The following is a 25,830-nucleotide window of genomic DNA, read 5'->3' as shown; positions in this document are numbered from 1 at the left end:
ATGGACGTGTTTTCTAGCTCAGATGAAGAGGACGTGGATGAAGATGTGGAAGTCGTTGAAGAAAAGACAGAACAGGTTCCTCCCTCTGTGCGACACGAGGAAGCAACAGTCCCACCCATCGCTCAGAAACAACCTCATGAGTCATCTCCTTCGGATTCAGACAAGGAGCTTTCGCCTCCAGTCCAAAACAGTCTACAAATTGTTCTCGATCATCAAAGTCCAACTGATTGGGTCAAAGTCGGCAAGAAGAAAGGGAAAAAAAGTCGACCAAGTGTTTCCACACTCGGTGGGTAGTTCCTTTGGCTTGGTTCGGACTCCCTTCTTCTAGTTCTGTTGGTTCAGCTCTGCTTTAGTCTCTTCTTCTCCTGGGAGCCGAGGTGGATATTTTATCCTTTCCGGCTGCCCTTTCAGTCTTGTGTTTCTCGCCGCCCTGCGTGGTGGGCAGTCTTCTCTTTTTAGTTCCCTGAAGTCCAGTTTGATAACGTTTTTGTTTGTTGGAAGTATAGGAACCTCAGCGCTGTTCTCCCTTCGGAGCAGACTGAGGCCCCTAAGTTTTGTACTTGTATATTGGTTGTACGATAATAGAATCACCGCAGCTTACAAAAAAAAAAAACCTCGACTCATGATGTTAGTTACACTTTGAGTAGACACCCCTTTGTGTCATTCTTTTTTGTTTAAATTGAACCAATCTTTGATCCAATAGCGCATAGTCAGAGCCATTACCTCCCAACCCATCCCTGCTTGTTTGAAATCGAAATCTGAATGAGGAGTTTCAGGAAGTCTAGAATGATTAATAATCCGAAGAAAAGTTTAAGGAAGTTTTGAATGATTATTAATTAAAAAATTAAATCATAAATAGTTGATTTTGAATCCGAAGAAAAGTTTAAGGAAGTTTTGAATGATTATTAATTAAAAAATTAAATCATAAATAGTTGATTTTGACCCAGTTCTTGCACACTAGTTTGTAGTCGTATGACCATATGGGTTGCATGCAAGCACTACATACCTAACCACATTTGTTTTTTTTCAGAAGAAAAAGCATAATATATTATATAAAATATATAAAGAAACAGATACATTTGCCAAATAGACCTTTATAGGACTAATTTAGCCGACTTAGGATTCCAAAAATTTGGCCAGCCCATTGAGCTAACACAAGTACCATACAAAAATCCTAACCACATTTGTTGTGATGTTATTTGTTTTTATTAATTTATATGATTTTTAATTATATAATATATTAAAATCCTTACTTATGCTTACATGTGTAATCACATTTGTCGTATTGCTATTTGTTTTTATTAATTTATATAGTTTTTTAATTATATGATACATCCAAATCCGTACATATGGGCTGCATGCAGCCAAATAGTTGTTAGTATCATTTTCTTTGGTAAAATTGCTCTATCAATTAAATAATAGCAGTGAAGGAAACCATTGGGCTGATGCATACTTCATTCTACCGCTAGGTCATACACCTACAACATCAGGATGCATATGAACCCATTCTCAGTGACTGGTATTTGCACCTAGTGATCATATTGGGATTTCGGGCCAACTATTCCATTTCATGTGATTTAGATTTTTGTCAATGCCATTTTTCGCAGTATTGAGCTGAATTTTGTTTTTTGTTGACTTAGAAATCGTTTTAGTGAAATAACAAACTTATGTACCTTTTTCAAATCTTTTTATTCGGTCAACATCAACATCAACCTATAGTCGAATAGTTTAAAATTGACAACCAATAGTTTAAAGTTCACAACGCCTAAAATTGATGGACAAAAATCAAAATAATATATCGACAAAATTCCCAGCCTCAATCGAAACTTAGTCGGTTCAGAAATTCGATGAGGTTCCACAGGTCGATAGCTAAGTTGCTTGAGTCAATCACAATACGTCCAAACACAACGATTTTGATTATTTTAATAAAATATATGATCTTTGACAAACTTTGCTTTTATTAGGTGGAGTTTAAAAGTTTAAATTCCCGGTGGGAGTTAACCACATGCGGGTGGGTAACATACCCATATAGCCTATTTGTTCTTATGTGAAGAGGATCAAATCCAAATATCCTATTTGTTCTTATGCGCAGGAGGATCAAACATTTCATTCAATTGTTTAATTGGTAAATTCTTCTGGAATTCTATGTTTTTTATTAGTCTTGGTACTCTGCGAGTTACACTCCCTACTCCGCAGGGAGGGACTTGTTGGTTAGAAACCATATTAATATTTTAGTTAGATTTTAAACACCATGCTGTTTGATGGGGTGGGAACGTTAAACACCATTCATCTTGTTGGACGATCTACTCCTCAGTGATCGATTTGTGTGCGGAGATGGGCGGCTCCGATTCTAGGGGCTTTTTAGGGGCTGGGGTGCAAAAGATTCTGCGGGTTTTCTTTTTCCTCTAAACTCAAGATACAAACCTATTCCTTGGGTTTGGATGTCTTCTTTTTAAGGTCAGAAATTTTGTCTTAGGTGGTTAGATTTTTATTTTTCCTGATTCTTGGACTCGGGTGGATGTTTGTATATATTGTAAACTAATTTTGGCTTTATGGAATAGAAGGACAGACACTTGCTTTAGCAAAAAAAATCAACTAAATTTATTATTTCAATTTTAAAATATATTTTTCATAGATTTTATTAAAAATATAAAGTGAAAATATCCATGATATGATATGATATAGATATGATATAATATGATATGGATATGGATATAAATTTTATTTTACTTTATTTTCTTTTTAAATAAAAAAAAAAAAGTTCCAACACTTATAAATCTCTATATCATCAATATCTGTCAAATCTTATATCAATGGTCTTTTGTGCCACATATTTATTTCTCAATTTTTTGTTATTTTGAGATTTGATAAATGCAATCTTTCTCAAGATCACATAGAAATGGTAGAACAGATAAGGGAAAGCTAGGCTTTGAAGGAGCCAAAAATGTCTCTTTGTCTTACCTTTCTTTGTCTTACCTTGGCGTGTTTCAATTTTCTTTTACATTTATATGAAAAAACAAACAATCAATTATTATAGAATGTAAACATTTGTTTTTTTTTTCTTTATTTATATTTTATGATACTATGTTTGCTTTGAAGTAGCAAAGAATGTCTCTTTATCTTACCTTCCTACGTTTTAGTTTTCTTTTACATTTATATGCAAAAACAAACCATCAATTATTATAGGATGTAAAAATCTGGTTTTTTTTTTCTTTATTTAAATTCTATGGTACTATTTTTGTTGAAGCCATTTGAATGATATTTTTAATATAAAAAATGATTTAAAAAAAATAATAATTTAATATTTTGAAAAGACTTTATAAAATTTAAATTTTAGAAATTTTATAATTTTAAAATTATTTTTTTAATAAAATTAATGAAAACTAATCAAACATAAACTAAATTTAGTATTCTAATTTTAAATTATATTCTTTACTGGATTTTTTAAAAAATATTTAGTGAAAATATTGATAACCAAGATATACATATTGAAAATATGTAAAACATTCTCAAATTCAGAGAAACCTAAAATGGATAAAGCAAAATAGATTGTTTCTTTGTCGTAACTTTTATGTCTTTTCAAATAATAACATAGTACACAAAGGAATTAAAAATAAATGGAATGAATATTTTAATTCCAATAAAAAATAATATTAATATATATAAATAATAATATTTGCTTTAATTGATTATTATGGTTAATTAATATAATATAATATTATTGTTAATTAATATTACTAATATTATTATTATAATAATATAATAATAATTATATTATATTATTATTATAATAATAATAATAATAATTAATATAATTATTATTATATTAATATAATAATTATATATTATTATTATTATAATATTAATAATAATAACATAGGAGACCATAGACTTCCTAAGCTAGCTTTAAATTCCAGCCAAAACCACCTAAGGGTCAAACGAGGTTGGTATAAAGACACCAAGTCCTCGTTAAACCATTGGGAGATCGACAAAAATGTTGCATTGCAAAACATTAATAACATTAATTAAAAATATTGCTACTTCTAAGTTCAAAGAAAAAATGTGGTGTGAGAAAGACTTAGGAGCGAAAAGAAAATTAAGATATTATAAGGAGGTCATCAACCCCCCCCTAGAAGATCAAAAGTATCTCTCTGTTTTAACTAGCTCAAAGAAGAAAATTAATATAGCCAAGATTAGAAAGAACTCTCATGAGCTCCATAGTAAAACTGGTCGTTGGGTAGTTTCTAAAACACCATGGATGGAAAGGTTATGCCATCTTTGTGAGAATATGAACATTGAGGATGAAAATCACTTCCTCTTAGAGTGCCCCATGTACAACCACATTAGATCTCAGTTTCAAAACCTTTGTTGCAATATTGACTTTCCTAGCCTTTTACATTGTCAAAATTAGAGTGAGCTCGGGAGGCTTCTCTAAACTTTTTGAGCATAGGAATAAAATCTTAAATCAAACTAAATAATTCGTTTCTTTAGGTCCAATAGACCAAAGTTTGGTCTCAGTGGATGTTAACCATCATTATCATCAATATAATAATCATAAATATATAATAATATGGTTATTATTTCTATAATTGATTTTAAAAATACACATAATAAGTAATTGGTATTTAAAAATAATACACATAATAATTTATTAATGTGATTGATATAAACTATCAGCCTATATTAATCACATTAATAACTATGATTATGCTAGTTCCTATTATCTATTGTAGGCTTTTAATAAATTCAAGTTATAAATACTGTACAAATAATGGTGTTTAGGTGACCACAACATTCCTATTTATTCTTATTCGCAGGAGGATCAAACATTTCATTCAATTGTATTATAAATTGACTTGTTGGTTAGAAACCATATTAATATTTTAGTTAGATTTAACATTTTAAATTTAAGTGTTAGGTTTACCGTCAATTTTAATAATAAAGATTTAAAGAAAAGCAAAATGAATACCTTTTAAATAAATAAAATTCCTATTTATTCTTATCCGCAGGAGGATCAAACATTTCATTCAATTGTATTATAAATTGACTTGTTGGTTAGAAACCCTATTAATATTTTAGTTAGATTTAACATTTTAAATTTAAGGGTTAGGTTTACCGTCAATTTTAATAATAAAGATTTAAAGAAAAGCAAAATGAATACATAAAATTGCATTTTGCATATTAACTAAAAACATGCCCTTCTTAACCTAAAGTGTGCATTACCATTCAAACCGTGAGATGCTCATTCAAATGTGCGCTTCACAATTGGCCCCATGACCGTGAGCTATAGCTGTTGGAGGTTTGCGACCATAACTGTACGCCCGTTAAGTTTTAATGTAATATGACACAACAATGTGTCTACACTAAATAATTGTTAGGTTTATGTTTTAATGTAATATGACAAAAATATTATAAAACAACTGACGCATGTTTGCTTTAGCTTTCAGTTTCAATGTAAATATAATATCACACATTTTTAACGTTTTAATTGATGTAGGGGTAATTGCACGGACAGTGAAAAGTGGTCGGAATTTGGGTAAAAAAATTCAAAAAAATTTATAGAGGGAGTGTTTGAATTGTGTTTTTGATGGTGGAAATGGATTTAACACCATAAAAACGTCTAGCACATCTAAAATTTTGAAGTTTAACAATTATAACTTGCATTTAGAAAAATCCTTACCGGATTTTCTCTAAATATGACCGAAATTTCTATAACTTTCCAAGCAATTCCTCCGGCTAGTTAGACTAGGACATGTATATATATTATATATATAATAGTTTTATAATATATAACTGTTTGTTATATATATATATGGGGACAATAATGGTTTTAATGCTTTCACTTAATATAATATTCAAAGATATAAAAACTATATAATCATTAAAAGTTTATTACATAGAATATATAATTTTTTAGGTTTTTAATGTTTTAATAGGTAGGTTTGTAAGGTTTTTTTTTTTCAATTTTAAAATTATATGATAATTTTTAGGCTTTTCAATGTTTTAATAGGTGGGTTTGTAAGTTTTATAGGGTTTTATTATTTAATTTTAATATTATAGAATATGTTTTTTATTAGGTTTATTATCCGATGTAAGTTTAGATTAGGTAGTTTAATTTTTTTTACTATTATAAATTAGGTTTTTATTAAAGTAGTAATAATATTAAATATCATTTATATTAATATTAATACTTATATAAAATTAATAACAATTATAAAATATTAATATTACTTTTTTTGTAAGTCAAATTTTTATTCATAGTTTCAAAAGGAAATACATGAGAGGAAAAATACATGTATTCTTATCCCGATCAGGTTTGTCGACTATCATCAAAAGCATATGACAATGAAACAAAAAAAAAAGAAATACATAAGCCACAATTTCAAACCCCACAGGCCTCAATAAACAGATAGAACATATAAAACACTTGTATCGATGCTATTCGTCAAAGGTGATGGAGGCTAGGTTGTTTGGAGCTATACCAAAAGGTGGAAAAGGATGAAAGAAGCATCAGACATGCTCCTCGAAATGGGCCATCGAAGTTTCTTGACCTTCTCTGATAGCAAATTCTGGTCGCGCTAGACCACCACAACACACTCCCAGGTATGACATTGGAAATAATGCATTTTGTTCAGAGTTGCTATCAATTCAGCGTGATCGTCATGTCTAACTCGCTTTGAATTCTCCAAACAATCCATAATTGGTTGAATCACATCTCGGTAGTGCTCTATTCAGTAGCCTTGTTGTCGACTGCGACCACCTTAACGCACCGATACACGATGCCTGCAACCACCACGACGAAGCAAACCCCCTCGCTGCAGAATGGGCGGAGCAAGGTAGCCCCGACTCCCTGCTGAGCCCCCTCATCTACCACCTCAAGCTGTTGACCCCGCATGTCCAGAACAACCTGACCGACCACCACCTCTAGCTCCTAAAGCCGCGCAGCTTGAACCCTTTGCACTTAGACCTTCCAGACTCCCTCCACCACTGCCAGACACTAGCTCGAGTAGAGGTTGGGACTTACCCACGCATGACCTGCCTGAATTAGGTGGCACCTGGGTTGAGGACTACCCTAAGCTAGGAACAGACCACATGCTTGAAACCTTGACACCACCTAAGCGAGATGAAGACCACCCTTACAATAACTCCCAAACAATCCACGTAGGGGTCAAGACCACCAACTCCATTTAAACGTCCTCCCCTTTGGCGCTGGGCACCTACAACTTACAAAGCTATTTCCCACCTCGAACCATCAACATACATCCCCCTGAAGCGACCCCTCACAATTCCAGCAAACCAAAACCCACGACAAGCTTGCTAATGGTGCCACTCCATAGCCCAGGACCGTGTGAACTGGCTGGGGAGGCCCACTTCAATAATCCCGCTCCACCAAAGGCAAATTCACAACCAACCTAGACTGAAATCGCACCAAACAAACCAAAAGCCACAACAAACCACCCCCGTCAGACACACATACACCACGTTCCTTGCAGAGTTGTTCTTTCCAAGCCCAGTTAGACAATTGATAGCTACCCACACCCACTAGCAGGGGCGGAAACTTCTTTGACAATGTCGACCCTTTAACCGACCTAAATCTCCTCTGCAACACCCTCCTCTTCTCCCAACACTCCACACATAGGCTCCAAAAATCTCTCCGCTACAGAATGACCATCGAGCACCCCTGCCACCCTTTATAACGTTAATGCGATCACCACCCTCTGCAAGACCCAATGTGACTTGAGGTTTCCCACGCTGATATTTACTGTCTCTCGTACTTAAGGTAATATGGGAGGGTCGTGAGGTCATCACGCCATCCTGTAGCCAAGTGCTTACCATAAGCGCTAACGCATTTACTCGGAAACATCCTCCTCTCCGTTCCTCACCCCATCAAGGAATAATACTAATATTACTTATTATTAATATTTTGTTTTAAAAATAGTAATGAGATTAATATTAATATTATTATTAATAACATTAATAATAGTATTATTATTAGTTATATTAATGTTGCATTAATACTTTATTAGATTAACAATATTACATTAATTATAAAGTGGTTAATAACATTATTATTCATGATTATTAATAATATTTTAACATTAAATAACATTTATATTAATATTAATTATTATTAGTAATTTCCATAAATAAATAATCATACTATTAATATTAATAACATTAATAATATCCAAAAATCTATCAAATATAAAAATATGTTAAATATGTTTACAATGTTTCACAATATTATTACTTATAATATAAATAATGTAATAATATTTAATATTAATAATAATGATAATGATAATGATAAGTTGATAATAAATTTATATTTTATTTATAATAAAATGGTTAATAATGTTATTATTAATAATATTTTAACGTAAATATTATTCATTTTAAGATTAGTATTTTTATAACATTAATAACAATTATATAATACTAATATTAATTATTACTAATATGTTTTTTAAAAAATGAAGATAAGATTAATATTAATAGCATTAATAATAATATTATTAGTAATTATAATAATGTTGCATTAATACTTTATTGCATCAACAATAGTGCATTATTAATGTAATAATGACATATATTAATATTAATGTTGTTAATAACATTATTAGTAACAGTTAATATATTGTACTATTCCAAATTTAATATAATTTGTAATATAAGAATAATGTTACTATTAACTTTGATATTAAGATTATTAACAATAATAATAATATTAATATCAATATACATATTATTAATAATAATATTTATGCAAAATCACAAAAGAGGCTGCTCGAGCATGCCCCTACTGCTAGGTTAACCTCGATCGCACCTCGGCCCTCGGCTCTCAGTCATGGCCCCTCCGGAGGCTCCACCGGAGGCGGCTGACGCTCAATAGGCCTTCTCAGCTCTGGTTAGATCCTTACCACCTCAGAGGCCTCGCCCAACAATCTCCAAGTTCGTGAAAAAGCTCGATGTTTTGCAGGAAGTTAATCTGCCCCCAACTCTACCTCGCATGGCTGCCCTTGCTCTAGCAGAACGAGGTCTCATCGAGAAATTTACTGGACTCTGGCCATCGTTGAAAACAGTGCAAAGATGGGTTGAAAGGAATTGGTCTGACAAAACACAAGGCAAAATCTCCATACGATTTTGTGGAAAAGGGTATTTTACCTTTCATTTTGAGACAAAAGAAGATAAAGATTTGATATTCAAGAATGGGCCCTATTTCATGGATTCAAGAGGTTTATACCTCAACAAATGGACTCCAGACTTTGATCCCGAGTTGGACATTCCGAGCACTGTACCTATCTAGGTTCGGCTTCCTCATCTTCCTCTCCACTGCTGGGGAGATGAATCAGTTCGAGCTATTGGGAACGTTGTAGGAAAATACATTGATCACAGTGAACCAAAAGACAACATGCAGGCTTGTGCCTGCATCTGCGTAGAAGTAGATCTAGGCAAAGGACTTCCAGAGGCCATCAAGCTCAAGGTGGATGATTGGACCCACATTCAGCAATTGGATTACGAACAGATTCCATTCAAGTGCAAGGTATGTCATGAATATGGCCATTTTTCCAATCGCTATACTAAATTAGTAGATGTAGAAAATACTTCGCAAGAGGAACAATGGGAAACAGTTAAGAAAAAGAAAGCAGCCCCCAACCCCAAGCCAAGCTCTGAAGCTGGACCTTCTGCTCGTATTCCACCCATCCCATCCACCTCGTCCCTCTCTAACTCCGCTCTAACCCCACTGGACCAAACCCACCCCCCACCACCTTCACCATCCTCCAACCCTTTCCATATCCTCACTCCCCTAGAAGATAATCCCCCCCACCGTAGCCCAAACCGATGCCATAGAATCTCCTCTCCCTCTGATTATCTCCTCCACCCTCCCTCCTGATCCACCCTTAGCCAAAATCACCAGAAGTAACTTAAAGGAGCATGGTGTAAATTTAGACAATCAAAAGAAAAACGGGCTAGGAAGGAAATCAACTAAATAGCAAAGAGATGAAAATTCCCAGAAGGATATAGCCATGGGCATCCAGAATCCCATAGAGTCCTACATCTTGGGACAAATTGACAAAGATTCAGTAAATAAGGAGCAGGGAGGGCGAGAAACTCTCCACAATCCCCACTTGAAATGATGAAAGTCCTCTCCTGGAATAGTAGGGGACTAGGGCACCCCTCCAAAATAACTGCCTTAAAAGATCTAATAAATCAAGAGAAACCAGAAGTTGTATTAGTCCAAGAAACAAAACAGGGGCAACAAGAAATGAAAAAAATCATTGCACAACATAAACAGTACAAAGGTTGCGTTTGTGAATCAAGAGGAGCCTCTAGGGGAATTGCAACGCTTTGGAACCAAAATACTTGGAGTATTACAACAGAAACAATCAATCAACACTGGATAAAGACTGCTCTGGAGAGTACTACAAATAACCAAAGGATAATCATTTACAATGTATATGCACCAAACCATTATAGAGATAAGGAGCAATGCTGGGGTCTCTCAGCGAAAATATAGCTGAAGAAGAAAATAGTAACATTATTCTGGGGGGAGATTTAAATCTCATTTTGCACTCCAATGAGAAACGAGGAGGTTGTTTCTCCCCAGACCCCTACAGAAACCAGTTGGAGACTATTATGCAGGACTGCGATCTTGTTGATGTAGTTCCTAAAAACCACAAATTCACCTGGAACAATCGCAGGCTGGGGAAAAATAACATCATGGAAAGACTGGACATAATCCTGGTGAATGTAACTCTCCTCTCCACCTACTCTGTTGCCTATGCCTTCATTCATCCTTCCACAGCTTCAGATCACTACCCCACATCTCTGGTCCTTGAAACCCACTGTCCATTGGGGCCTCTCCCCTTCAAATACAGTCCGTTGAGGAATGAAAACATAGGAGCCAAAGAACTTATCCAATGCACTTAGCATCAATGCAGAGAAGGATCGACGAGATACATTTGGGAAAGAAAAATTAAAAGAGTCAAATACGCTCTAAAACACTGGGCAAAAAATTGCTACACGAAGCCGAAAAAAGAAAAAAGAGAGACCAGAGCCAAGTTAGAAAATCTCCATAGCACAATGGAGGAGCGCGAACTTCAGCAGGAAGATAAAGATCACGAAGATAAACTCTATGGCCAGCTTTACCGCATCAATAGAGAAGAATAACAGAAATGGAGAATCAAGTTTAGACAGCTCTGACTGAAAGGAGGAGAGAAAAATTCAGCCTTTTTCCTTAAACAAACTACAGTGCAGAAAATTAGGAACAACATTTCCTCTATCATAGATAGTGAAGGCAATAAAAAAACCAACCAAGGCGCTATCAAGCAAGATGCTTCAAATCATAACAGAGAACTCCTAACAGAAACTGGAGAAGAAAAAGATTATGCAGATCTGCTACAATACCTCCCTAGTGGGATCAATGCTGAAATCAATGACAATCTGAGCAAGGAGATAGAAGAAGAGGAAATAAGAGGAGCCATATGGGCTCTCCAACCAGACAAAGCTCCTGGTCTGGATGGCTTTCCAATTAGTTTCTATAGAGCTCATTGGGGAATTATTAAAAAAGATCTCATCAAAATGGTGAAATGGATCCAGCACAAAAGGAAAATTGGAGGCTATACCAACTCCACCCACCTAGCCCTCATCCCCAAAGAGAATCAACCCTCAACCTTCTCTCGTTTCCAACCTATTTCTCTTTGCAACTCCTCTTACAAAATCTTCACCAAAATTTTAGCTACTCGTCTCAAACCTCTTCTTCCTTCGATCATCTCTGAAAACCAAGGTGGGTTTCTGGCCAATAGGAAAATCTCTAATTCAATTCTCCTTGTTCAAGAAGCAATTCATTCCAGCCATTCCAGGAAAGAAAAAGGATTCATCCTGAAGCTGGATTTGGCCAACGCCTTCGATAGGGTAAGGCATTCCTTCCTAATTGTTGTTCTCCAAAAAATGGGCTTTGTTGCGCCCTTTCTTGATCTCATCAAAGCCTGTATCTCGGGGCCTTGGATTTCCCCCCTTGTTAATGGTAGGCCTGGACCTCCCTTTCAATCTTCGAGAGGGCTGAGACAAGGCTGCCCTCTCTCCCCTTACCTGTTTATCTTGATGGCTGAATCTTTCAGCAAGGCCCTAGATCACAAGAGGCGAGCTGGCCTCATTACTGGCATAAAGTTCGAGAATGGAGTTAAAAACATAAATCATTCCCAATTCGCTGATGACACTCTGTTAATAGGAGGGGCGTCTGTCACAATATCCCGACGTTTCAAAGCTCTTCTGGACAAATATATGAGCTATTCAGGAGGCATGATCAACCATTTAAAAAGTTGCATCTATGGTTGGCATGCATCAGCCCAAACTCTCCATAATATAGCTAATATTTTTGGGATTCCTTGCAAGCTAAATTGGGAATACTTCAATTACCTGGGAATGCCTGTGAGCATTGTGTAGAGCCTCTAACTTACACTTGATTATCCATCATTACCTACAGCTTTTCTTCACTTATCCCTCTCTTTTGCTCTATTTTCCGCCCAGATCATTACATTTGATGTCTCTAAGCATAATTAGTTAACTTTGCTTATGTTTTACTGTTGGTTTAGATTTTTGACATATAAACAGAGTTTCCGCAGCTGTTCAGCAATTCCGCAGCTGTTCAGAGATTCCGCAGCCTTTTTGTTGTTTGATATGCTCCACGTGTCCTCTCAAGGAACGAGCCACATGGGCATGTTGGGTTGGATGTACACATGGATTGTATGCTATTGGTTGAGCCAAACCAGTCACGAATGCCCTTGGTCAACACAGGTATTCCCTCGGTCAAACGGTCAAGTTCTGAATGGTGGCACAGGAGCCGTGAGCAGTTGGGACACGGAACTATAGCTGGCACCTCTTCCATGCCACGAGGACAGCTAAAGATAGGATCCAAGCATAGATTTGTCTCCCATGATGACCGTTTCCCTCAAAAGTGCACGGGGTTACCTACGTGTTTGCTGCACAAGTTAATTAGCTATGACTGCGTGTTGCTGCGTAGTTAATAGGTTAAGCTGTAGTTGCTTAGTTCACGCAGAGAGTAGTTGCCTCTGTGCTTATAAATAAGCGTGTGCCAACGCTTGTAGATTAGCTTTTGGATTATTGTAATTGCTGCGCTGATTTTGTATAAAAACTCTGTTTTAAGAAGGCTGTTCCTACAACACTTTTCACTGTATTTTTGACATGTTGTTTTTATAAAAGAAGACTGTTCTGTTCACCTTTTCGTAGCTGATCTTCTAAGTTGGTTGCGTGGATGGAGGGCCCCCATCTATGACAGCCCGTGTACATAGTGTTTGGTTTCATTTTCATGCTTTCAGCAATCTTTATTTCTTTTATCATGTATAATAGCATACCATTTGATTTCATGTCATTTCATTTCCAGCCTTTATTTTAAACTGATCAGTATTGTTCTTTTGCAGGTTTTTAACCCGGGATTGTTTTTGTCTTTGTGTATTTGCTTTATATCTGATGGTATTTTCAGTTGACAGATTCAAAGTTGCTGCCTTTACTTTATTTTCATAGCTGATTTCTAGTTTAGTTTCTCAAAGTTGTCTGCTAACATATTGATGGTCTCTTTATCATAAATTGTTCATCTTTTAGAGATCAGAATACTAAAAAATTACAGCTGGCTTTGAGTACTTTTTAGACTAATCTTTAACTACTTTCTAATCGTGCTTTACATAGTACCATATGTTGGAAGCAGAGAGTTAGGAAGAGCTGAACATTATAACTAGTCTTTAAAGTAGATTTTTCTCATTTTTGATCACTTTTTAAAACTCATCTCTAACTACTTCCTAATCGTGTTTTACATAGTACCATATGTTAGAAGCAGAGAGTTAGGAAGAGATAAACATTATCATTGGTTTTTAAAGTGATTTTCTTACCTTTTATTTGCAGCAGCATGAATGGTGTCTAGTGCCATTAGAAAGTGGTTCTTTGCTTTCAGTTCATTTCAAGTTATTTATTTCTTTCAAGCTTTTTCTTTGCAGTTTAGAAGGTAGTTAGAAATCACCTGTAACACACACTCACTCATCTAGAAATCACCTTACACACACACTCACTCATCTGTTTATAAAAACTCCATTTCATCTTAGGAAGATAAATTGACCACAAACAACACCCCCAAACGACAAAAAGATCTAAGAGGTTGCTTAAGTACATATAGTACACCTTCACTTCATCAGCTTACGAGCCCCGGGTTGACAATTAATGACATCAATTTAGAAACACTAAATTGACTAAACACATTGGACCCTTAAAAGCTGAAATTTGGGATACAATTATTGATAAAATGAAGAGGAAAGTGCAGTAGTGGGGATCTACATGGCTTAATCCGGTAGGTCGCCTTACCCTACTCAAATCAAGACTCTCATATCTCTCGCTTTACCAATTTACTCTAATGCACGCCCCAGTCACCTTCCATAACAAAATGGAAACCATACTCCGCCATTTTCTCTAGCAAGGGGGGAAAAATGAAAAAAAGAAGTTCAATATTGTTAGCTATAAGCAGGTAATCCAAGGTCAGGACTGTGGAGGACTCGGAATTAGATCCCCTAAACTCTCAAACTTGGCTTTTGGAGGTAAGATTGTGTGGAGACTAATTGGTGAACAACTGGCATGGTGGAAAAGAGTGCCAGAAGCCAAATACCTTAGCATCCCAAGACAACAGCTTTTGGACTGCAAAACACCCGCTAGAAACAGTTCAAAAGTTTGGAAACTATGCGAAAAAGATATCCTCTTTTTGGCCCAAAACACCTCCAAAGTCCCCAAGGGTGGCAACAACATTAAAATTGGAGCAAACAAGATTATGGGGAACCAGCCTATCAGCAGTCAACCAGGTACGGATCAAATCCTTCTCTTTCTACACAATAAAGGAATACATTTTTTGGACCAAATCTTGCAATGGGACATTAACTCGCAGATTTGGAAGGGATGGAATTTCTCTCCCATACCCAAATATCTCAAGGAGAGCTTTGACAATCTCCAGACTCATCTCCACAACATTTCCCCAATAATAAAAAATGGCATTGACAGTTTTCGATGGGATCCCACAGGATCTAGTTATACAATTCAAGCTGGCCACCAATATTTGTGCAATAGAGACTATCCTGCTCCTACTTGGATGCACTAGAAAATTGTTTGGAAGTCCGAGGCCATCCCCAAAATCAAATTCTTCATCTGGACCCTTTTGAAAGGGAAAATCCTCTCCACTGATAATTTGCAAAAGAGGGGTATAGTTGGGCCTTCTCGATGCCCAAAATGTCAAGCAGCAGAAGAAACCATCCAACATTTTTTTATCACATGTCCCTTTGCAATTTCTTGCTGGAGCGGAATTTCCCCTAATGACCATCCCCCATGGAACCCCCAGAATTCCATTGGCAAGGTTCTAAGTCTATGGAAGAAGAGTTACCCTTGGCAGCATAAGAAGAACAATATAGCTAAACGGATTTGGGATGCTCTCTCCCTTATGCCCTTCTGTGGAAAATTTGGCTGGCAAGGAACCGCAAGATCTTCAAAGACAAGGAAACCATCACAACGTAACTCTACAGCTCAGCAAAGAGTTTAACGTTAGAAACCATCTCTGCTAAAAACATGAAGAAAATTGATGTTGCCGGCCTCTGTGTCAAAGAAAGAGATTTCATCGGCTGTTTGATAGATAATAATAGGAGCAATCATATAGAAAAAAATGCCACCATCCAGTCCAGCATCCCCAAACACAGTTGGAAAATAAGAATAAAAGAAGAAGATTTCTCAGGATGGCTCCGAAACAATGATTCCCACTACATCTTCTTCGATGGAGCCTCTAAATCCTATCCTGGAACAACAAGTGCAGGTGGAGTTATTTATAATTCCAGTGGTTGCATCATAGCCACTTTTGAGTGGGGAATAGGTCCCTTATCCAACAATAGGGCAGAAGCTCTTGTCCTCTATCAAGGACTAAATCAACTTCAAAAATTTGGAATTAGTAAAGCAATGATATTTGGAGACTCAGCCATTATCATCAGTCTCATGGTTAGCAATCGAAAGGCATCTAATATCTTCCTTCAGCAAACAATAAACATGTGTCAAGCACTAAACCGTCAAAACATGGAACTTAAATTTTACCATGTGCTCCGCTCTCTCAACAAAGAAGCCGAAAATTGTGCTAGCAAAGCGTGCTACACATCCAAAGGCAATCTTTTCTGCAACAATTTAGAGTCCCAACATCACCTCCCTTGACCAAATTCCTCTACATGATTTGTGGCAGCACATTTGATCCAAATATTTGCAACATACTCAAGGGATACTCTGACAGGACTCAGCATCATTCCCCCTCTGCCAAATCTCTAACCGTGATCTCCTTACCTCCCTTCTGTCCCATCGCCCATCCCGTGTTATCTCACTTGTGTCAAACCCCTCTCTCCCGTGACTCCTTCCTCTCCCTCATGATTCCGCCCCTCCTCTCCAGTGGTCCTCTTTCTTTCAATTCGATTTCCCTCCCTCATTCCAGCGCACAGTCACTTTGGTTCCCTCTGCGTCTCTCTACGTTTGTTCCATGATCCCCTGCTTGGCTAGGATCTCCGCTTTCTCCCCAGCTTATTGTTGCTTCCCATTCCACCCTTGCTTTCATTCCCCTTTGCTCTCTGCCCTTCGCTCCATCCTCCCCCCTCCTCTGTGGCGTAAGCTCTTCACGCTTCCTTCCCTCGACCTCGAAGGGCTGCTCCCTCTCCTGTTCTGACCTTCAGGGCATTCTCGGATTCTGTCCATCTCTGTTCTCAGCGGCAAGGCAAATTAATTTACATACAACTAGCCCCTCTCACTCCAATCAGAATAACAAGACATCACTTAGCCTCCAAGAAATGGCAAAAAGCGAAGACTGCCTACACTGCGCAGACCTTTAGGTGGAATTGGAGCAAATCTGCGTGCATCAAAGAATCTTGGACACTAAAATCGATTTCCATGCCAAAATGACCAGTGAGAAATACGAAGCAGACCTCAACCTCTTCCTTCACAGAGTCTCCTCACTCCAAGAACAGTTTAATGATATTGCTAACAGATGCAACCACGCTCAAGAATCAATTGACATCCTGAAATACATGATGGAGAAACGAAATGGGCTCAGCACCAGTTCTTCAAGTCTCAGGAATGATGAAGTTGACAGCAAGCCAGACGAATCAACAACACGCCAGATCAGCCATATTAACATAGATTGAGATGTATTGCAGATATTGCTTACTATTGTCTCAGTTTGTTAGAATTTTCACTTGCTCTTGTTTTCCACAAGTCAGAAATGACAGAAGCAAAGGAGAATTTTGTCCTTCTAATCATCTCTTAGCTTCGCCTACAGGCCTTAAAGTCTTGTATCTCAGGAGCTCAGTCTCCCAATCTTTTTTTGAATATGAATAGCAACTGACTATGTTAAAATAAATAAAAATATTTATGCAAATAATATTAAAAACATAATATTATTAACAATATAATATGACTAGCCATAAGTAATTATGGTTAACCATAGTTAATGACATTTACTAATGTGATTGATAGATGTTGATCCACTTCATCAACCTTCATTTAACGTCATCAAACATGGCCAATCAATCGACCCCACATACATCAGCTATAACTAGCATAATTATAGGGTTTATAATCCCTTGGGCTTATAATATTTATAATCTTTTGGGTTTATAATATTAATAATACCTTAGGTTTAATATTAATTAGGGTTTACAATCTTAAGGTTTAGGGTTTATTCTGGTTTATAATATTGGGTTTAATAGGGTTTAATATTGGGTTTTATAATCATATAGTTTATATTATTAATGTAAGGGTTTATAATACTAATCTTAATATTTATAACATTAATCCTATAGTTTATAATATTTATAATAGGATGTATAATATTAATCCTAGGGATTATAATATCAATATTAGGATTTATATTGTTGGGTTTTATAATAATAGGATTTATAATGTTTGGTTTAGTATTGGGGTTTGATATTGTGACGTTGAAATGGTACAGAAATCTATTCGTCGCAATGTGACTAGCATCATTGCGATGCCACAAGAAGTGCGACATTATCACAATGATACATTACATTGCAATTTATTCAATGTCACATTGTGACATTGAATAAATTGGTTTGGTTCCAAATGGAGCGTCAACCAGCTTCCAAGTGTTGTTCTTTATGAGGGCATCATACTCCTTTTGCATCGCTTCTTTCCATTCATCATGAGAAGCAGCTTCTTTGAAGGAAGTTGGTTCAAAATATGTAGACAAGTTCAATTCACAATCATAAGAAACATCCATAGCAACAGGTGAATTAGAGTCATCTACATCACCTCCATTTTGTCGGTTTGAATTTCTGGTTCCCGTTTTTCCAATTTCATCCGGATGAACACTTTCAAGTGTCTTTGTCAGCCACTTTGGGGGACCTTTCTGAGATGGTCCAGGCTGCTCTGTTGATTGAGTTGGGACTGAATCAAGATTGAGTCTCCCAATTCTATCAATTACATCACTTAAAGCATCATTCGTTGTTGGAGTTTCATTCGGGGGAGAGTGTTCTTCAGAAGAAGATTCCACATGTTGATCTAGAATAGGAATCCCCCCTTCAAGATGTGGAATTTGATTATCAAATTCTTGAAATAATTTTGTTTTAGCGAATCTATCCAAGCGATCAAGTTGCCGCTCAACAACATTGTCAGATTTGGATGATTCAAGAAAAATTACATCTCTCGATACAACAAACTTTTTATTTACTTCATCATAGAGGCGGTATGCTTTGGAGGTGTTTGAATACCCCAGGAAGATACACTTACGACTTCTAGCACCAAGTTTGTTTCTATGTACCTTTGGTATCAAAGCATAACAGGTGGAACCAAAGACCCTGAGATGTTTTACCGAAGGAACATGTCCATACCACAATTCATAAGGAGTCTTGTTTCTTATAGCATTAGATGGACATCTATTCTTTATATATGCAGCACATAGAACATCATCAACCCAAAACATTATCTTTACATTTTTGAAGAAAATAATGGATCATACCATATTCAAGATTGTTCTATTCATTTTTTCAGCTACACCATTCTGTTGGGGATTATAAGGCACAGTTGTTTGATGTTTGATCCCATGTTGGCGAAGATAGTTTTCAAATTCATTTGATGTATATTCTTTTCCATTATCAGTGCGAATAGACCCAATATGAGATTGTGCATCATTTTCAATCCATTTATGAAAATTCTTGAATGTTTGAAAAGCATCAGATTTGTTCTTCAATAAATAAACCCAACACATTCTGGTGTAGTCATCAATAAATGTCATGATATATTTATTTCCATTTGCAGAAAGAACAGGCATTGGACCACATAAATATGAATGAATGAGTTCAAGCTTCCTATGTGCTCTTGAATGTGAATCATGAAAAGATTGTTTGATATGATTTCCTAGAATGCAAGCATCACATTGCTTAAGTTTCCTAGGAATTGTAGGCAAACCAACAACACCATTTTTCTTCAATAAGCGGAGACTGTCATAGTTTAAATGTCCAAATCTAGCATGCCATAATAAACTTGATGGAAGTGTACCTTCTTCATGATGAGAAATATATGAGAAATGTTGTGTATGAGCAAAGGTTCCTTGCAGTTTGAGAAGCCTTTCTTCTTCTATTCCCCTCATGACAAGTGAGTGGTCAGATTCTTTTGTTACCTCAAGCTTTCCATCAAACATATGAATGGAGTGACCTTGCTGGTAGATGTGGACCAAGGAAAACAAGTTTCTCTTGAGCTGTGGGAGATATAGAACATGATCTAGAAGAAAGTCTGGAAGACCAGGTAGTTTAAGCCTGATTGTGCCAAGCCCTGATGGCTTGATTTTTGATTGATCTGCAAAGTATACTGCTCCATCAAAATTGTCAGTGAAATCTTCAAAAAAATCTTTTCTATGAGTCATGTGACAGGTTGCTCCTGAATCAAGCAACCAATCATTTTTTCATGAAGCAAGTGAAGCATTAAACAAATCTTCATTTACTCCAATGTTACATTGTGCCTCAATATAGTGAGCAGATTCAGGTGCTTTACCTTTGTCTGTATCATCAGTTTTACCTTTCTGTTGGTTTCTTTTCTGCTCAATTTTGTCCCATGGTAGCTTGCATGTAGAGGCATCATGTGATCCATTTCTTTTGTAGCGAATGTAGTGTAAATCTGCCTTCTCTCCTTGAGAATGTCTTCCCCCCCCCCCTCTGAAATATATTCCTCTTCCTCTTTGTCCACCTCTTCCTCTTGTAGAATCTTGAGCAGGATGCTTTTCTTTATGAGCAAGGCACACAGTCTCTTCAGAAGATTCAGGGGCTGTCTTCTTTCCAAAAGCTTTCTCTCTTTCAGCAAACTTTTTCACAAGAGAGTCAAAGGTTATATCTTTGAGATTTCCATTTGCTTGCAAAGACTCAAGATAATTGGAGTTAGTAGGATAGAGTGCCTTGAGAAAAGCAATAAGAGGGGTACCCAGCTCAACCTTAGTGGAATTGATATCATGCATTATAGAATTTACTTCAGATGCAAGAGCAAGAGAATAATTATTTTTCAGTTCAAGAGTGAAGAGTTTAATCATGAGTTGAACAACTTCAAGTGCAGAATGTGAGTCATAGAGTTCTTTCAGGCTTTGTAAGGCTTCAAAGGCAGTTGAATATGACGAAATATGGCGACTCACCTCTTCATTTACAAATGCTGCAATTAATGCATAAGCTTTGTTGTTCTTGTTTTCCCAAATGACGAGCTCTTTGTCTGAGGTAGGCTGTACTGGGTCTTTGTCTCCTTCTCCGACACACACCCCTTTCCACAACTCATTGAAGATGAGGGTGTGTTTTATCATCCGGGACCATTCAGGATAGTTCTCCTTGCCAGTGAGAACTATTCCTACCATGGATATGATTGAATGCATTCTGTAAAAAATCCGAGAGCTGTAAAAATACTTTTGCTGGCAAAAATGTGCTTTTGTGGAGAAAAAAAAAACTTCTGCTGCTAAAAGAAAATTGATTCTGATATCAAAATGTATTCTGGCCTCAACTATGTTAGTCACTTTTGAGAACAACTTTATAAAAAAACACCACTATGGTAGCCTAACAGCGTGGTATATATATATCCCAGCAACCACAACAAACACTATATACAAAGTGTATCCAAACACTATTGATATACTATTGATCATTGGAAGGCATGAACAGAATTCCGCTGCGCTAAAGATCTTCACCAGACATTATATACAAAGTGCATTAAGACCATCCAAACGCTATTCATATACTGTGAATAGAATTTCGCTGCGCCAAAGATCTTCACCAAACATTATATACAAATAAATGTTATCGAAATTTCAATATTATCCACAAGCATATACTGTCGTAATTTAAATTTCAATACTTGTCAACAGTACTCGTCTCGGTTCTGCAGGCCAGACCACCGTATGTCAAACCAGACCACCGTATGTCAGGCCAAACCATCGTATTTCAGGCCAGACCATTTGAACTCGCAGCGTAGCTGAGGCTGTCACCAGTACTAACCACCGGGCTAGCGAATATGGACCCATAGACCGCAACTCCCTGCCGTCGCTTGGATCCAAAAACTCGATCCACACTCGCGTTCCTTGGAATTAGTTTGGAATCAGTAACATCAAACATAAAGAGCAAGCCGAGCAGACATTATCTCTGATGTGCGTCCAGGCAGGGTGAAAATTGAAGTTTGCAGGGCGCTCAATGAAACGAAATGTTTGAGGAAGCAGTAAATACGCTGGGCATTTCACTGAATCGGCGTCCAGTCTGGCATTTCAAAGACACACTCAAACCCTAGTCGACCTTCGTCGCTCGTATTTTTTTTTGCACAAAGAGAGAGCCTATGCAGGATGAATACGAAGAGGGCACGACTGTCTACAAGCAGAGGGAAAACCATTCATTCCATTGAAGAAGAAGAATCAGTGAATGTACCCCAACCAAACGTCGCCCTCATTTCAAAAAAATGCAAAACAGGAAATGTGGCTACTGGTAAGATTAGTTTCCATGCAAGAAAGATCTCAAAGACAGGCAGGGGCGTAAGGAATGAACAACGTTCAATCACAGTGTTTCATCCAATACCGTCAGGTCATTCACAAAGACAGCGCAAATACCATATCAGGCTATTCACAAAGACAACGCAAATACCATGTCAGAATGACAACGCTATTCACAAAAAATTTTAACGTACAACGCTTCTGTCTGGACAGTATGGACAGATGCGTTATGAGGCAGCGCTGGAAAAGAATATGGCAGAGGCAGGTTATGTCAGGACAGTGGAGAATATGGCAGAGGCAGAGCAGCGCTGGAAGGTAACTCAGGACAGGACAGAGGAGTTACAGGAGCATAATAGCTAAAACAAGGAGCTGGCTCTGATACCATGTCAGGCCAGGAGTAACTCCATTTTGGCAAAAAACTGATTCATATTATTCCATCAGGCATGTTATTGTTATATACAAAAGGATGTGACAGTTCAGTTCATCTTCTGATGACTATCCACATTCCTGATTTAATTATTTACATGAATTCACCCAATCGTGAGGATTAGGTGTCAACACATTAAAATTTATTTAAAATTATATATATATATATATATATATATAACAACTAAAGGATCAACTAAATTTGAAGGGATCGGAGGCCGATACGAGGTAAGGCAAACAACTAGGGTTTCAGATAGTTTCAGGGGTTGATCTTCATGGAGGACCGCAAAGGAGGGAGCTCCACTCCCTCCTATAAGGAGGCCATAGAAAGAAGAGGCAAGAAACCTCTAGAGAATGCCAGAAACACTGCCGTGGAAGGGAAAAGGAATGTTGAAGAAGAGTAGAAGGAACAAAAAATAAGGAAAATATTAGCACGAAAGGCAAGGAGGAAGAAGACAAAAAACAGGGATCCCAAGATAGAAAACAAAAGGGACCCTGCAAACCCAAAGCTGACTTCACACCTAGGGTAGTCTTAAATGATCCTGCTCTGCAGGCGCACATAGATCACATGCAGACTTATGCTATCATTTGTAAATTCATGGGAGTATGGCTCACTAAAAAATCCTTACAGACATGGATCAAGTACCACTGGAAACCTAAAGGGAGCATTGACCTACATCATGGGTCAAAGGGTTTCTTCACGGTGGTGTTTACAAATATTGAAGACAAAGATAGAGTGTTCAAAGGAGGGCCCTACTTTTATGCAACAACAAGCCTTTATATAAGGCCATGGATGATGAATTTTGTCCCAGAGCGGGAGACTTTCACTTCGGTACCAGTCTAGGTAAGGCTCTACTCTCTACCTCTTGATTATTGGCAAACTGAATCGCTAGTTGCCATAGGCAATAAATTAGGACGTTTTTTCAAATCTTCTGAAGCTATCAGAAGGGGAAAATATACTTCCTTTGCTAGGATTTGTGTGGAAATGGACTTATCAGGAGCTCTTCCGGATGAGGTGATCCTGGAAGTTTTTGATGAAGAATGGGTGCAAAAAATAGACTATGAGCATATTCCGTTCAGATGCCGCAGATGTCATGAACATGGGCACCTATTCAGAGACTACCCTCTTAGTAAAGCAATAAACAAGAGCAAAGCTAACACAATGAAGGATATTGACAGTTTTCACAAAGTGGTTAACAGAGGAAAAAGCGGCAAGAGAGGGACAAAGCTACATCAAAATGAAGGGAAACAAGTCAGTCAGAACAAATTCCACGTTCTTGAAGAAGAAGAAGAGACCACAAAAGAAGATCAAGTAATGGGAGGAAGTCATGAGGAAAAGGAGGTAGAAGAAAACGGTGAACAAATGGAGGATATTGATTTCTAGAAAGCGACCATGATAAGTGATACAGAACTGGAGATGGATCAGGAAATGACCTAGAGTGAAATGGAACAAGAGGATCATGAGCTACAAGAGATTCTTGATAAAGAACACCTAGATCTAGAAGGGTTCTTGATTCAGGGAACCATTTGAGGGGTAGATTCGTTACCTCAAGAAGAGATCAACATAATACAACAGTTGTTCTTATGGAAAACTCAGGCCAAAGGTGTGGAGAAGGGGAAAAACATTGACAAGCAGGACAATAGAGGTGTGAAAACGATGAAAACAACTCCTGCATTAGCTACCAGAAACCCAAGGAAGAAAAGAGGTAGGAAAAAGCAGAATGAACTCTTGATGGAGTGTGGAAAGCTAATGATAGATTCAGGTAAGATGAAAGACCTAGCCAGCTACTCCTTTACAAATCTTTAATTATGAAGTTCACATCTTGGAATATTAGGGGTCTAGGAAGTAAAAGAAAGCAAAGATTGCTTAGTAATCGTGTTATCACTTAAGAATTCTAATTTTAAAACCGCTCACATTAGTTTGATGTTAAAAAATTCAGTGCTAGTCTAGTCTTGAGTTTTGTTTGCCTTAGAGTCTGAGTCTAAGGAGTCCACTATGCATCCTCATTCACCACCAGTCTCATAATTTACACAATTTCCATGTGTCAACTTTGTTCAAAGGTTATTATGTGCTACAAAGCTCTCTAGGTGATTTCGTAGCGCATAAGTCAGTTTTAGGTGTTTTCGCAGCGCAACATGTTTCATGTAAAGTTCATAGCGCAGAAACCTCGGTTTAGGTGATTTCGTAGCGGAAAACACCGATTTTGCACTAACTGCGCTACGAAATGGGGAATTTGTGCTGATCCATAACACATCTCACCCCAGCTGTCATATTTTCTGCAAGAATTTTACGGGGATAACATGTGCAAGGTCTTACATGTCGGTCTTGACACGTGTTCTGTAGCCTTCAAATTTGATTCTTGCCTGTACTATTCAAATCGAGATTTCCATCCAAAACCAAATTTGAAAATTCTCTATTAAGACTGAAACTTCTGATTCTGGTTTCGATTTGTGATCAATCTGGCAGTATGACTTCTGGGAAGAATGGGCTCTTGTCACCTTCCTTTGTTTCTAATTTGCAAATTGTCTTGAAAAACAGAAAGATAGAAAAAACCCCCAAAGGTGAAGGCGTTTCTAGCGGTAGTAAGTGACATCACAGCTCTTGTCGCTCTCAGATTCATGGTTCACAACCATGATAATCTCTTCGTTGCTGCCGAAGCAACACATGCTGTGGGCATCTCTGTCTTGATCTACAAGCTCTTCAAGGAACGGAACTGTGCAGGTAAATCTCAAGAGCTTACTGCTATATTCTTAGCAGTGAGGATGTACTGCAGTTTTGTTATGGAATATGATATACACGCAGTGCTTGATTGTGCAACATTAGTCACCACTTTGTGGGTGATTTACATGATACATTTCAAGTTGAAGGCAACACATGATGAAGATTTGGATAATTTTCTGATAAATTATGTGGTGATTCCATGTGCAGTACTTGCCCTTTTTATCCATCCATCAACATCCCATAATATTGTAAACAGGATACTTTGGGCCTTTTGTGTTTTCCTTGAAGTTGTTGCAGTTTTACCCCAGCTTCGCGTGATGCAAAATACAAAGATAGTTGAACCATTCACAGCCCATTATGTGTTTGCATTGGGTATTGCAAGGTTTTTCAGCTGTGCACATTGGGTACTCTAGGTTTTGAATAGCCGTGGCTACTTGTTTTACATTGGGCCATGGCTTGTGGCCGTCCATGGTACTTTTGTCAGAGATTGTTCAGACTTTTATTTTGGCAGACTTTTGCTACTACTATGTTCAAAGTGTTGTAGGAGGGCAACTTGTGCTGCGGCTTCCTTCAGGAGTGGTGTGATTTCAATCTAATGGCTCCGCTGAAGTTTCTATGGAACTGGTGTATGCTTTGGATCTGGTGC

At 37.1% G+C, this 25,830-nt stretch overlaps 1 pseudogene; it reads left to right on the top strand.

Annotated features, from left to right (window-relative positions):
- On the top strand, positions 1-25,830 carry LOC149141332 (uncharacterized; annotated as a pseudogene).

Source organism: Pinus tabuliformis, chromosome X (genome assembly GCF_031772625.1).
Source record: "Pinus tabuliformis cultivar Carrire ecotype Pingquan chromosome X, CPIR1, whole genome shotgun sequence".
Classification (NCBI taxonomy): Eukaryota; Viridiplantae; Streptophyta; class Pinopsida; order Pinales; family Pinaceae; genus Pinus; species Pinus tabuliformis.
The sequence above is the reverse complement of the archived record's forward strand: the minus strand, read 5'-3'. Positions and strand labels throughout refer to the sequence as shown.